At 41.9% G+C, this 15,500-nt stretch overlaps 1 pseudogene across 1 annotated transcript; it reads right to left on the minus strand.

The window, feature by feature from the left end:
* Positions 1-166: 166 nt before the first annotated feature.
* LOC148011650 (YTH domain-containing protein ECT2-like) lies at positions 167-6,242 on the minus strand (annotated as a pseudogene). The gene is made up of 8 exons (XR_015689335.1): positions 6,087-6,242; positions 5,644-5,809; positions 5,460-5,536; positions 4,764-5,288; positions 3,751-4,341; positions 3,423-3,635; positions 1,103-1,255; positions 167-1,011 (listed from the first exon to the last, which is right to left on the minus strand). The product of XR_015689335.1 is annotated as a YTH domain-containing protein ECT2-like (transcript).
* Positions 6,243-15,500: the final 9,258 nt, after the last annotated feature.

Raw genomic sequence — 15,500 nt, forward strand, 5'->3', positions numbered from 1 at the left:
TTAAGATCGTCGGCAACACCACTATTTTCTAAACCCATCCAAGCCTTTTAGGAGTGATTTTACAGAATTGCCATACCATGTGATACATGTGATAAGAGGTCAATTCCTCCTGCATGAAGAGTAACATCCCCCACTTCTCCGAGCTGGACATCAAAATCCTCTTTATTTGAATGATTTTACACAAAAAATATTTATCTTTCTATGATTGACTTGTTGGATGCAAAAACGTCGTAACAGGAGAGTAAGAAAACCTATACTATATTAGTAGAAATGCTGTCACAGCTAGAAAGTATGCCCGGCACTAAAGATTTGAAAATCATCTGCAGATAAATCTCATAGCTCATTGAACTTAAAATAAATCTGCAAACAAACTTCAATGCTAACCTACAATCCTGCATTGTGAAACGCTTTCAGAACTTAGATGCGCTCCTCATAGCTCATTGAACTTCTGCACGCAACTTCCCTAAACATGAACATTGACAACGAAGAAGTCTGATTCTTTCAACAGATTGAGACTTCATTGTAAGAGAAGCAGGTAGCAATGAGCTTGTACAGCCAAATAGAGTGGCAACAAAAATCCATCCATGTGTACATCCAGAGCCTCCACATTTTGAAAGGGTGCTGAGTGAGTCCAGCTGTACCCTGACTTCTATATCAGTGCCTTGCCAAGAGCCTGATCAGAGACAGAAAGGACCACCTTTGCCCAGAGGGTTCACTACTGCTTTACAGGCTTCCAGAGACTATATCCTTGGAGTTCAATGTACTGTCAATAGCTCCTGCATGTGTGTTCTCCCTGCTCTCCGATCGTGAAAGGATTTTGTCAATTTGAACATCCTCAACAGGGATCCCATTGCATTTTTCAGATGAATTAGAACTAACGTGTTGGTTTGTTGCCTTCAAAGGTTTTTCACTCTGTTCAACAGCCTTGACAGGCCGGCCTTCCTACAATGTACTTGTCACATTCTCTGGTAAAGACTTGTGTTCAAAATCTTTGCTGCCTCGATAAATAACCTGTGCAAGAATGGAAAAAAACTGGTGATGTAAACAGTCGCACCAGGTTAACAGAATTGTAAGCTCTCAAAATGAAAAGCCCATTGGGTACCTGTAGATGTTGCAGGTGGGCTTGCTGCCTGGCTCTTTTCTCCTGCATAGCTTTTTGACGATTTTCATAAAATTGGAAATCATCCAAAATTGACGTCTTAAAAACAAAGTTCTTGAAAATGTTCAGCATTTCCATGCCTTTGCCAAACCTGACCTGCATGAAACCACCATGTTTATAGTAAAAGACAATTCACTTTGTGGCGGCAAAACATCACACAAAACCACATCAATCAAACACTGAATCAGTTGATGATGCACAAAGAACCGAATCTGAATCAAACACTGAATCAATTGAGAAAGTTTGCAGTGGATCAATGTGCTTTGACTACGTTGGATAAATCCTTCACACATGCGCCTCAAATCAATTGAGGAATTGACGCGCCTCAAGCACGACATACAGGAAATCCTTATAAAGGCACACCTTGATCCTAGCTTGCCTAGTGCTGACTAAAAGTTGGAAAGGGAAGGGGGGGAAGCCACACAAACCAAAAGAAACAAGCAGCAATTTTTTTAAATGAAACATAAAAAAGTTTTTTATAGAAAGAACAAGTTATGAATTGTCTTTAAAAACAATATGTTTATGTACACACAAGCATGTTCATAGCAAGTAGAAGTGTTAAAACAAAGAAACAAACACTACAAAGACAATGATGACGCCTTTGAGCTTTTCAAAGAACATCCATTTGAATTCCAATGAAGAGCATGATGCAAGGAAGCCCTCAACTCTATTATCCACATGCGGTAGATAATTCTTGTGACCCTTGCGAAATTGCAATGTGAGGGGTGTGCATGCGCACGCATCTTGGAATTCAAGCAAGGATTGCAATTTACCTCTGCCCATTACAAGCATTACCCATTAGAATCACAATGCTTCATTCTTAAAGAAACTTGTATGAGCATTTAGAAGACCTAAAATTTTGACATGACCAACACGCTCGTGTTAGTAAGTCCAAAACTATTGCAGCCTTTCATTGTGGAGGTAATGAAATAGTATAGGAGCGATGTTGAGGCAAGAGCATCGCACTCTGGAAATAGTATAGGAGCGATGTTGAGGCAAGAGCATCGCACTCATGCTACTATGTCAAAAATTATTGTGGTCTTTCATTGTGGAGGCAATGGAAAGGTTGCAGCAATGTTGAGGCGAGAGAATGCTATGATTGCATTCAAGTGCAAAAATTCTAACAATAAAGGGCTCACTTATCATATTTGTGATTACGGGATATTGCTCATCCTTCATGCATTCAATAAGTGGCATCACTACTTATACAAGAATGGAATGTACATACCTGGATGAATCCATGAACATGCTCAAATTCATTGCACAAAAAGTTTTTAGTATCTCATGGTAGTCATCCATAAGACAATAAACTATCAACTCCATCATGCATAGTAGGGACTACTACAACAATCCCAAAAACGACATCAACTTCAAGTAGTTATGCACACACACACAAGAGCATCCATTTATGTAAAATGGCGTGTACTAAGTTTAATCAAAGCATGAGGGCACAAGCCACTATGGTCACTCCTCTTAGTCTACCATAGCGATACCTAGATGGGTCTAGGAACATCCCAAATTCATCACATAAACAAGTGCTGTTAATAACCTCATGTTAGTCATCCAAAAGACAATAAACCACCTCATCCCCCATCTCTAGCAGGGGCAGCAAATTCCAGCTGCCCCCCTCCCCCCGCCCAATTCAGGCAGGTATAAGGCCCCTTAGATCCACAACCTCTCCTATCAAACACTGAAAACATGGAGATTGGCATGCTTACTAGAGGACAAAGGAGCCTTGTATCTACTTGGTATACTTTCACCTAGCCTTGGATAGCTACCCAGCTACTTCTGGAGTACGTCTTGGTGATTTTTTGACTTAAAAATTGCAGCATTCAGCTATCTACTTCAGTATTTATCGTACACAGTTTTCAACCTTGTTTCAGTTCAGTTTTAATGTAACTGTCTACAATTGTGCTAAATGATATTCAGACATTGCTGGAGTGTTCAGCAGCCCACACTTTATTTCTTAAAAATGACACCAGTGCACAGTCAAGAAAGACACACTGGCATGATTCTACACCCAAGCCAAATGCATGGTCCTAAAGTAGCCACAGAAAACGCAGTACCTAGTATTATTGTGAATCCTTCCTTGGCAGTGGTTATCTATCCCGCATCCTTTCACTGTTTCAATTTCTAGAGACTAGATCATGATGTACACATTGAGATCCTACATTTTTCCCATGTACTAATTTTTTAAAACATTATCTGTCCCAATAAAATTCAAATTCTTCCAAAGAAAGTTTATGCTGTAACTGCCACTGACCTCCTGTGTGTCCCTGCTATTGGTTACTGGTTTGTTGTCATTGTTCTCAAGAATGATAGGTCAAAACTGATTGTTAGGCACATCCTTAATTATGTGGCATTTCACAGGAAATTTACCAGTCCATTTGTCTTGCTGCCAAAAATCCAAAGTTTTATTAAAATCTACAGGTCCAAGCATCTCAACTACTCCACAAAATTGCCCACTTGCGTTCACCTGCAACAGGTTTTGGCACGATGTTAGGTCCATATGCAACAGTGCATTACTTTGCAGTAGCCATAACGAATTGCCCGTAAAGGAAGGCTAATAAAATCAGCACTTGAAAACTCACCAAGAAGAATAGAAACAATGGGCAGTACCCAGAACTTGCTTGAGCTTCCTGATAGGCTGCATCCAACTTCTTATTTCCATTTGCTGTGCTGGCCCAAACACTATATTTAATGCTCTTATGAATATCATCTTCACTATAGGACTTGATTATGAAAAAGATTGCCTTATCATATTTGACTGCAAAATCTGAACCATTGTACTGATCTTTATCTGCCAGTGCACCTGCAGGTTCAACAGTACCATTTGCACTTTGTCCTCGAACGTACCGAACAGCACCTGGAGCAATTCTTTGATTCCGAATCCTTGTTGTCCTTGGCCCTCTGTTTTGTTCATTAAGGATGTCAGCGCTGGAATTCCCATTACTCACCATCCCATTTTCTCTTCCCCACGGCTTCCCCTTGTCAACGGCGATCCAGTTGCCGCCATTTCCTCGAGGCTCTAAGCCATTGGTTCCAAGCCCTTGAGCCACTCTTCCAGGGGTGACTGTACCTGGGTACATTCTAGCTGAAGGCTGAAAAACCCTGCCAAGAGTTGCAGCAGTAGCTGAAACACCAGGAGGAGGTCGGTGATACTGACTAGAAGGGACATAAGGCTTTGCAGTAAAAGATTTTTGCATGTTAGTACAGATGGAAAATACCATTTGTAAGAGCCACAAATGCTCATAATTTCATACATTTTCAAAACATCAAGCAGCAATATCGACAGGCCAGAAACACTCAAAATTACAATGGCAACAAATGTCCCAGGGCCTGCACTTTTCACTGCACAGGGGCCAGAAATTACATGCTGTCCTGACTTCATAGCCATGAAACAATTCAGAAGTAGGCTCCAAACAAAGGGCATATTAGAAAACCAACCTACTTTGTAAACACATCAATGGCTGGCGACATTACAACAAGACATATGCTACACTCTGGGTTTTGAAGATTCTAGAAACTGATCAAAAGCAAATCTTGAAATCAAAGGTGCAATCAAGTATTCCAGATATCCATCTTAGTTCATAAAAGCACTCACCAGTAAGGGAGCTACAGGTCGCACACTTTGCCCAGAAGCAGATGCTGGCTGGGACAAGCCATGCCTTTGCTTGACTTCTTCTTTGGAAGAATCCAACCAAGAAGCACCTGTCCTTCTTCCTTCATGACTTACCCTCACATCTTGGGACTCCGAAGTTGGTACACTTACAGGAAGTATACCCCGACCATATGGACCAGAAGAGTGCATTGTATGACTAGACCTTGCACCTAAAGGCCCATTATTCCCACTGTTGACTGTCCCGGCTGCTCTATCAGTAGAGGATTCTCCAGCACTTGTTGGGGTATCTATACCAACAGGAGCTGAGGATAGAATGAAGGGAGCATTTGGAGGCATCGACTGCTGGTACACATGCCCAGTATATGAATATCCCTGAGCACCATAGAGTTGACCATCAGACCTCATTGCTGGGATGGGTGTTCCTGGAGTATATGGACCATACAGATGTGGACCATAACCATACCCAGCAGGATGATACAAAATTGGTCCGTTTTCACTGTAGACACCCTGCCCAATTTATTAAAGATGATAGTCCATCAATAAATCCAAAAAAGCTTAAGATATCAGGCTATACCGCAACAAACAAAACTTAGGTGTTGCTAGAACCACTTGTTGCACAGAAAATAACAACCTTCATTTCAGAGCCATTGTACAGAGAGCAAACAATCACTATCTCACCGTGTTTTGAACTTCTACTCCATTTCCACTAACATGACCCATGTACTCCTCCCACTCAGCCATTGGATACTCATAGCCTGTGTAGAACCACATTCCAAGTAATCATCCTTAAAAATGACAAAATCCCACTCAAAATATGTTCAACGTGCACAATATGGCATGGGACAAGACAGTTGATTCTCACCTCCATAATAGTACCCATGAGGAGCAGCAAATCCATTCATAGCATAATACATGCATGCGTCCAGCCCAGATTCATAATCTACAGAGGAATTGGTTGCATTTGCACCACCTGCTACAGATGTTTCTAATGTAGCAGCATGGGTGCTAGGGTCAGGGTTGGAGGGCATCTGCATTGAGTTTGACATGCACAAGTGAGAAATATCTGACAGAAAATACATGACCCTAGGCATGTATCTCAGCGAGAGAATTGAGAAGGAAGCAGATATAAGATCACTGATCTTCAAATAACATCTTCCTAGCATACCCACACAACATTGAAGAAAAGACTGCACAGTGCATTATAAATGAGACAATAAAACGATCTCATGCATGCAACTATAGCCTTTGAACAGTCTGGGTCAGAAAGGGAAGCTCTTTGCAACCATCAGGATGGGAGCTTCTTACCTCTATTGAATCTCCAATAGGTGACTGCGAATCAACCTTGAGATTTTGCAGTAGATCTGTCACTTCTGAGAAAGCAACTAAGTCAAGGCTGGCAAACAAACATACCCCGACTATTGGATACCTTGAGAGGAAAACCAGAAACACAGCTGTGTTCACACATTATGACCTCTGTCTGGTTTAATCCGCAAGACACTTCTTCTTCTTCTTGTTGGGGTAGTCCCAAATATACTGTTTAATTTCCATTTTTGTTGGGGGTAAAGGCGCCTTTGCCTAGCCGCCTGTGTATTACTACACTGACAGTCACCGCCACTGCACACTACAGGTGGCGGGCGCCCGTCACCGTCACTTTATTCTTTATTCTTTTAGTGACAGTTTGAATAAAGGAAGGCCCAGTTACACATTGTGACTGTTGGAGTTCCCATTTCTTGTCTCTCTCTTTCTTGCTCTTGCTCTTCCGCCATAGCTCTCGCGTGCAAGCTTCGATCCTTCTCACCTTTCAACTGGTATCAGAGCTCGGCTTTCCGACTCTTGAGCTTGGCTCGTGGCATTCTCAGCTTCCCATCGACTCCCCACTCGCATTGGGTCTCCTTCCTAGCACCATAGCTCATTCTCTTGAGCTCCCGTCACTCACCGGCTTCCCAAGCTTTTTCCTGGCCTATTGAGGCACCATTAGGGCATTGACATTGAGGTATTGCTTCATTATTTCAGAGATTTATTTCAGTCCACATGTCTAGGTAAATAGGGCAGCCACCATTGAAGCTTCCAATCTTCATATCTCTTTGCCACTGGTTGTGGGCTGCTAGAGGCTTGTTCCAAGGCATGTTTGAGCCAGCAAGAGCAGCAGCATCATCACACTGATTTGCGGCTGATTTTTGATAGATTTCATTCAGTCACACACTAGTTACTTCAGCTCCAGCTCCAGCTTGGCATTAAGCACTTGTTTGGGCTCCATTTCAGGCTTTTTGCACATGTATTGATACTTGGCATTGATCCTTTGAGATTAGGCATTGGTTTGGTGGCTGAAAACAGTGTTTCAGGAATGTTATAAACAGTCTACAGACATTTGATGCTAGTGCTACATTCACAGTTTATGCCTATGCTTGTTTGGGCATGACTACATAACTGGTTTGATGCCTATTGCATCCCGATTGATTGGGGGATTGAAGCTATATGTCATGCTATGATTTTGGCCTGATTAAGGGGCTAGAAATACACAGTTTATAATAGTAAATGCATGCTGAATACTCTTGGGCTGAAGCTATCTTTCATGCTTTGACATATGCCTATTGGTTCCGGGTGTATGTCTTGGGTTATGCTATGATGTATTGATCATTGAGGGACGACTTCGAGCTTGTCATTGGATCCGGATGCTTTTGGAAGCTTGAGCTTATTTTAGCTCGTACTTATTGACATCGGTCTATGCTTGACAGTGGCTAGTGCTTTGACAGTTATATGCTCTTTGGGTACATGCTTACCCGATGCCTACGGCTTGATGCATTTGTCTTGGCACAGTGTACCATGTACTTGTTAAGCTTTAGTGCTCTCTCTAAAGACTTGGCTTGGATTCTCATTTGCTATTCCGGAATTTTGTATTTTTTGGTTGTCAGAAATCTTAATTGGGATGTATGTCTTGCTCATGGATGCTACCTACAGTTGCTTTGTAGCTGTCATGCTCTTGGGATGCTATTGAGGCATTGTCTTGGTTACCTGTCTTTGGTACTTTGACTTGGTTTGATTGAGCTGTTGAGCTCGTTTATTCGCCTTTTGTGCCAGTGGGAGCATCTTGTATGCTTGATCAACATTGAGCAGGAGGCTTATGCTATTTGAGTATTTTGCAAATACTTGAGACTTTGGGATCTCTTACACTTAAATGTTGCATGGTTCATGCACTGATGTCTTGGAGTTGCTTTTGACCTGAGCTTGGGCTTTGCACTCTTGTGAGCATACACCTATTGGTGTTAGGTCTTATCAGTGTTATGTATACTTTGCCCTACTGTCCAGGGGGTATGCCTACTGACGGATGCTTTAGTAGCATGTTTGGGTGTTTGCTCAGGGTCTTGATGACTGTTTGGTGCTGATTTATGCCCATTTATGGCTGGTCATGTCTTGGCTGTCATTTATTGACTTGGTGCAGTGATTTGGTTAGCAATTGACTCTCATAGTACCCTGCTGTTATTTATTACAACAAGCATATAACTCCGAACTGACATGGATTTTTCATGCTGAAATATTATGAAATGATGTACTTTCACTAGTAATTGGTGGGTACACTTTTCTCGCTACTTTCTCTCGATTTTGGTGATTTTTTTATCATTTTCTGCAGTAAACAGCAAGTAGTTTTTGAATTGTCTGCAGTCTTTCAGCTTGCATTATGGCGAGTTAATCCACTGATCATGCTATTTTTAACATTACTAAGCTTGATGGTACGAATTACTCTTATTGGAAGAGCCATATTTGGCAGGTGTTGGTGCAGAAATCGCAAATCAAACCATTAAGATTGAGTGGGCAACCGCCTGCAACTATGCCAGATAAGGAATGGCTTGAGCTTAATGAATTATGCAAGTCCACTATTGTATTATCTCTCACAGACCAGGTTCATTACAATATATTTGAGGAAGAACAGAGTGCATGGCAGTTGTGGGATAAAATCAAGAATCTCTATGACAAGAAAAGTCCAACGAGTCAGATGTATTGGCTGAAGCAGCTTATGGATCTGCGCATGAAGGAGAATGTGACTATGTCTACTCACTTGAGCCAGTTCCATGCTATACTCAAGAACTTGACTTTGCAGGACATCACTTTTGTAGAGGATGTCACTCCTCTTTTCTTGCTTGGTACTCTTAATGAGTCATGGGATGTATTCTGCACTGCATTATGTGCCTCTGCTGCTTCCTTGAAATTATCTGATGTTGAGAGTGCTCTTCTGCAAGAAGAGGTTAACAGTAAGAATTTGGATGCCTCTCGTGTGTCGCATGCTATGACAGTTAGAGGCAGGAATGATGGATATGGAAAGCATGGTAGTGGCAGTGGCCGTGGACGGGATTCTCAGAAATCTCAATCCAAGTCTCGTGGGAAGTCACGTAGCAAATCTCGTGGCAGGAATGCAGATGTTACTTGTCACCATTGTGGGAAAAAGGGCCATATTAGGCCACAATGCGATGAACTGTGCAATGAAAGGCGCAAAGATAAGGGGAAAGACAAAGTGTAGGATAAGTCTTCTGATCGCAGCATAGTGCCTGCAAAGTCCAATGTTAAAATTGAAGAGATCAATGTTATGCAGCTTGAGGATGTTGATAATGATTATATCCTTGCAGCTTCTTCTAGTGCTTCGCAAAGGACAGAGATACACTCTATGTATGCATAGTGTTGGCTCTTGGACTCAGGTGCGTCCTTTCATGTGACACCTTGCCAAGAGTGGTTTCATTCATACCGTATTGTTTCGGGTTCTGTGCGCTTGGGTGATGACAGGTCTCTTGATATTGTGGGTGTTGGTGATGTTAGGCTGCAGTTTCCTTCTGGCAACAGTTTTGTTATGCAAGATGTACGTCATGTACTTGCTTTGACACGCAGTCTCATGTCAGTTGGACAACTTGATGATGCAAGTTATCATGTATCTTTTGGAAACTTTGCATGGAAGATTACTCGTGACAGACTTGTGATTGTGAAAGGTGCCAAGGCTGACAGCCTCTATCCCTTGATTGTATCCGCTTCTTCCCTTGATCATGTTTTGTTTGTGGGTTCTACCCCATATGTATCTCTTTGGCATGCCCATTTGGGCCATATGTCTTTGAGGGAAATGAAAATGCTTTTTGGTTTGCAGTACTTACCGTCCCTTGATTATGTATGTTTTGATTCATGTGAGCATTGTCTTTAAGGCAGGCAGACTAGGTCTACGCATAAAAAGTCTAGTAGGCTACGCATGAGTGAGCCCTTGGCATTGGTACATTCGGATATCTGTGGGCCTATGCCTTGTCAGTCTATGGGTGGTGCAAAGTATTTTGTTACTTTCATAGATGATTTTTCACGGAAAGTTTGGGCTTATCCCATTAAGCTGAAATCCGATGTCTTGGCTGTGTTTCAGAGATGGCTTGCATTGGTTGAGAACCAGTTTGGGTATAGGCTAAAATGTCTAAGGACAGATAATGGGGGTGAGTATGTCTCATGTGCTTTTGAGCAGTTATGTGATGAGAGGGGTATTAAGCGTCAGTTGACCGCCCTCTACACCCCCCTCAGAATGGTTTGGCTGAGCGGATGAGTAGAACCATCTAAGAGCGTGTACGCAGTATGCTAGCCATGCAGGCCTATCACAGAGCTTTTGGGCCGAGGCAGTTAGTACAACTGTGTATATCATAAACATATCACCTTCTAGTGGTTTGGATTTCCAGGTTGCAGAGGAGGTATGGACTGGAAAACCTCCCTCTTATACGCATCTCCGTGTCTTTGGATGTAAGGCATTTTGCCATGTGCCCAGGGACAAGAGAAGTAAGGTGGATCCTAAGAGTGTCAAATGCATTTTCCTTGGTTATGGGGATGCAGGTGAGATGGGTTATTGTCTATAGGATCTGCAGGCATGGAAAGTCATCTGCAGTCATGATGTAGTCTTCCATGAAGACAAGATGCATAGGCAGCCTGAGAGAGTTGTTGAGATCCACAAGGTCATATTTCAGGAGGAGCTGAGAGCTCCCGCACAGCCAGTTGGATAGCCTACAGCTGCAGCAGATGCTCATGGTCAGGGTGTTGGACAGGCAGTTGGGCAGGCAACAGAGCCTCCCGTGAGACGGTCTGCTAGAGACATACGTCCACCTGATAGATTTCAGCCCTCGATGCATTATGTCTTGGTTACAGATGCAGGAGAGTCTTTCGCTTGTGATGAAGCTATACACAGGGGTGACAATCACTCTTGGGAGAGGGCTATGCAGTCCGAGATAGACTCCTTGTATTAGAATGAGACTTGGGATTTAGTTTCCTTGCCTAAGGGCAAGAAGGCTTTGCCATGCAAGTGGGTGTACAAGTTGAAAAGTATCCCTGGACACCCCAAGCCAGCATACAAGGCTAGATTGGTAGCAAAGGGTTTTAAGCGGAAGCATGGTGTGGACTTTGATAAGGTATTTTCTCTTGTGGTTTTGATGGGCGTGGGATGAGATGACGTCTTTCCTCATCCTGTTGTACATGTGTATATGTTATACTGTCTTTTTTCTTTTTTCTTTTCACTCCTCACTAGGGCAGATTTGTCTTTAAGTGGGAGGTTGTTGGGGATAAAGGCGCCTCCGCCTAGCCACCCGTGTATTACTACACTGCCAAGCACCGCCACTGCACACTACAGGTGGCGGGTGCCCGTCACCATCACTTTATTCTTTATTCTTTTAGTAACAGTTTGAATAAAGGAAGGCCCGATCACACATTGTGACTGTTGGAGTTCCCATTTCTTGTCTCTCTCTTTCTTGCTCTTGCTCTTCTGCCATAGCTCTCGCGTGCAAGCTTCGATCCTTCTTACCTTTCAATTTTTTCTAAGCCTTTCATCTATCACTTCCACATATTATTCAATATGAGTTTGCGAGCACATCTTTTAGATATGAGGTAATCAACAAAAGAAATAAAGTACGGCAAATTAGACACTTACTAACAAGGAGCTGAGCATGAGAGAGTTAGTTGGGACACAAAACTATCTAGTATCTTTAGAATCTGACTTTTACTGATTAAGATTGTATCAATAGAACTTCCTATGAGATGCTCATAGATACACACATAGAAAGTTTTTCAAATATATGTAGATAGATACAGAGACATAAAAAGAGAGAGAAAGAGAGCATTATACCTCAACACCATCTAGCTTAAGCAAAAAGTAAGCATTAAGAAACTGGTCAGCAATGATGCTTAAATCTCATTAAGGTCAGGATGAGTCACACTTTATTAAACCGAATGACCGAATGGCACACTCGAGTGTGAAAGAAATGCGGACTAAAGAAAGCCAAAAGCAGATTTCTCACGAGGAAGACGCAGATCTACTAGAGGATCTGTGACATTGCTCTCCATGTTCATAGACCTTGAATAAGATATTGAAGACATGGAGAAGCTACAGTCAGATCCACCGACAACACACTGATTTTTGGTTAAATTTCAACAATCAAACCCAAGGAATGGCACGGTATTGGATGAGTGCGCAGAAAAGGAGTGTACGAATTTCCTCTTTTGTGTCGGACGGCAATCCCATAAAAGTGGGCTTCGAAAACCAAGCCCACCCTACAGGTAACACGTAAGGCGTGAATTATATACACTCGATCAAGGCAAGAACTATAAGGATACTTTCTGTCGCCATTATGGAAAAATCCAACACCAATCAGCTTCTGATGAGTGACAGAACTGCAAAATGTTGTTGCCTACTACGGAAACAACTGTACTTCCACTGAAAGTTGTATGGACGTTTCCAAGAATACGCTAAAGCTCAATATTCCTGCTTTGGTGAGTTTGGTCAATCCTCTAGCCCTTCCCACCAACCGTTAAATGGCATACCAAGATGCAGTGTGCCCTCCAAAAAAATAGCTCTAGAACCTTTAGACAATGACCTACATAATGGCCACAACTAGAATGGCAGGCCACACCCATGCCTAGATTTCCTTTCCGGCGACCATTGAGCACAGTGTGAAGAGGCCCTTGCACAAAATAGGCTCAATGAGATACATAATTCAAATGAACTGAAGAAATCATAACCCCATCCCCTCATACACCATGCACTACTTTAGGGCCATAAGGCCCCCACACCTCAAAACTTCACGCAACAAATGATGCAAGCACAGGCACTGCATGCAATGACAATGCCTACTTTCACACCTACCCCAAACTATATTCAACGCTCAATGACTTTGACATACCATCAAGATTATAGGACCCTCTTGAGACTAGTCTTCAACCCAAGGCTATACGTACCATAAACATGTAGTATTGCCCTTGGCAGTACAGACTCCACCATCAACCCTAGGGTTAGCCAATGGATCAGGAGCCCCTCTAGGCTATTTTCCTTTTGGGTATGTGGACCCAAGAAGCTACCCAACCTTCACATCAAAACCTCCACCAACAAGTTTAGGTGTAAGGCTAATGGCCCCACCCATCTATCATACCGTTGGTCCTACCCTTTTAATATATAGGTAGGACCATCAATTCCACCAAGTGTCCCCTGCCAAGGGGACCAATGGTCCCACCTATATATTATGAAGGTTATGGTCCCATTCCATCCCATCTTGACCATGCTATAGAGTTAGAACCAGGCACACGTCCTTATTGTCGGGCTCTCTATAGATTTAATGTGGATGAATTGAAGGAGTTAAAGCTTCAATTGGATGACTTGTTAAAGAAAGGTTTTATAAAGCCTTGTGTTTCTCCTTGGGGTGCTCCTGTCTTATTTCAAAAGAAAAAGGATGGAACTTACAGGCTTTGCATTGACTACAGAGGGTTGAATCGATATACTATAAAGAATAAGTACCCTCTACCTCACATTGATGAATTGTTGACTCAATTGAATGGTGCCACGATGTTCTCAAAAATTGATTTGCGATCTGGTTACCATCAGATTTGTATTAAGGAGGAGGACATTCCTAAAACTGCTTTTAGAACTCGCTATGGCCATTATGAGTTTACTGTGCTTGCTTTTGGCTTGACCAATGCACCCGCTACCTTCATGTGCCTAATGAATGATGTATTTCGTGAGTATCTAGATAACTTCATTCTGGTTTTCTTGGATGACATTTTTGTATATTCCAAGAATGGAGAACAACATGAACAACATCTGAGGAAAACACTTGAAAAGTTACGCGAGCATAAACTTTATGGGAAAAAGAGCAAATGCCTCTTTGCTTAAGACAAGCTTGTGTATTTGGATCGAGTGATTTCAAAGGATGGTATTCATATTGATCCTGACAAAGCAAGACTTATTTCGGAGTGGCCTAGACCGAAAAATGTAAGGGATGCAAGAGGCTTTATTGGCTTAGCACAATATGAAAGAAAACATATCAAAGATTTCTTAAAGATAGCTTCTCCACTTTACTGATTTGACAAAACTTGACAAACAGTTTATATGGACGGAGGAGTGTCAACAAGCTTTTGATACTATAAAAGACAAAGTGGCTGAAAATTGTATTCTCAAGATACCCGAGATGGGTAAACCTTTCGTAGTGACATGTGATGCTAGTGGTACCCAACTTGGATGTGTACTTTCTCAAGATGGTCGTGTAGTGGAATATGAGTCTCAAAAATTAAGGATACATGAAGAGAACTATCCCACACATGATCTTGAACTGGCTGCCGTTGTTCATGCATTGAAACATTGGAGACACTTTCTACTTGGTGTAAAGTTTGAACTTCAAACGGATAATGAAAGTTTGAAGTACCTCTTCACTCAACCATTATTGAACAATAGGCAAAGAGGATGGATGAACCTTCTTTCCGAGTATGACTTTGAGATTAAATGCATTGAGGGAAAGGAGAATAAGGTGGCTGATGCTTTAAGTAGAAGACCTTTCGTCAATGCCATCACTCTTATCCGTTCCGATCTTGCAGGAAACATCAAAAGTGAACTAGAACATGATGTTTATTATGCACTTATTCTTCAAAAGATTGCTCAAGCTCCTTGTGAGAAAGTTGAAGGGAAGTTTCATTTGGTGAATGGCAATTTGTATTGTCATGATAGACTTTGTGTACCATGTGATTCATCTTTGAGATGGAAAATCTTGTATGATTGTCATGATGCTCCATTTTCGGGACATGTTGGATATAACAAATCATACAGCAAGGTTCGAAAATCATTTTATTGGCCTGTACTAAAGCGTGATGTTTGTTGTTATGTCCAAGAATGCTTGCAGTGTCAACAAGTGAAGGTGGAACAACATAAGATGCTTGGTAAGATGCCGCCTTTGGATATACCTTTCAGGAAGTGGGAATCAATCTCTATGGATTTTATTACCAAACTACCTACAGCTCGAGGGGGATATGATACCATATTTGTCGTTGTTGATCGTCATACCAAAATGGCACATTTCTTTCCTTTGAAAAAGATTGATGGTGCTCTTGAGGTAGCCAAGTTGTTTGTGAAATAAATTTTCCGATTGCATGGGATGCCTAAAAGCATTGTATCTGATAGGGATTCCAAATTTACTTCTAAGTTTTGGAAAGCAATTGGAACGGAGCTTAAGATGAGTATAGCTTTTCACCCACAAACAGATGGCGAAACTGAAAGGGTTAATCACGTACTTGAGGATATGCTTCGAAGGTATATTAATGAGAAGCAAACAAATTGGACTGAATTCCTATCCTTAGCCGAGTTTGCTTACAATAGTTCATGGCATAGCTCCATTCAAATGACTCCATTTGAAGTCATGTATGGTCAAAATTGTTACACTTCTGTGAATTTTACATATCCTCAAA

The sequence above is a fragment of the Lygodium microphyllum genome, chromosome 28 (genome assembly GCF_053477565.2).
Source record: "Lygodium microphyllum isolate KBCC chromosome 28, Lygodium_microphyllum_v1.1.10, whole genome shotgun sequence".
Lineage (NCBI taxonomy): Eukaryota > Viridiplantae > Streptophyta > Polypodiopsida > Schizaeales > Lygodiaceae > Lygodium > Lygodium microphyllum.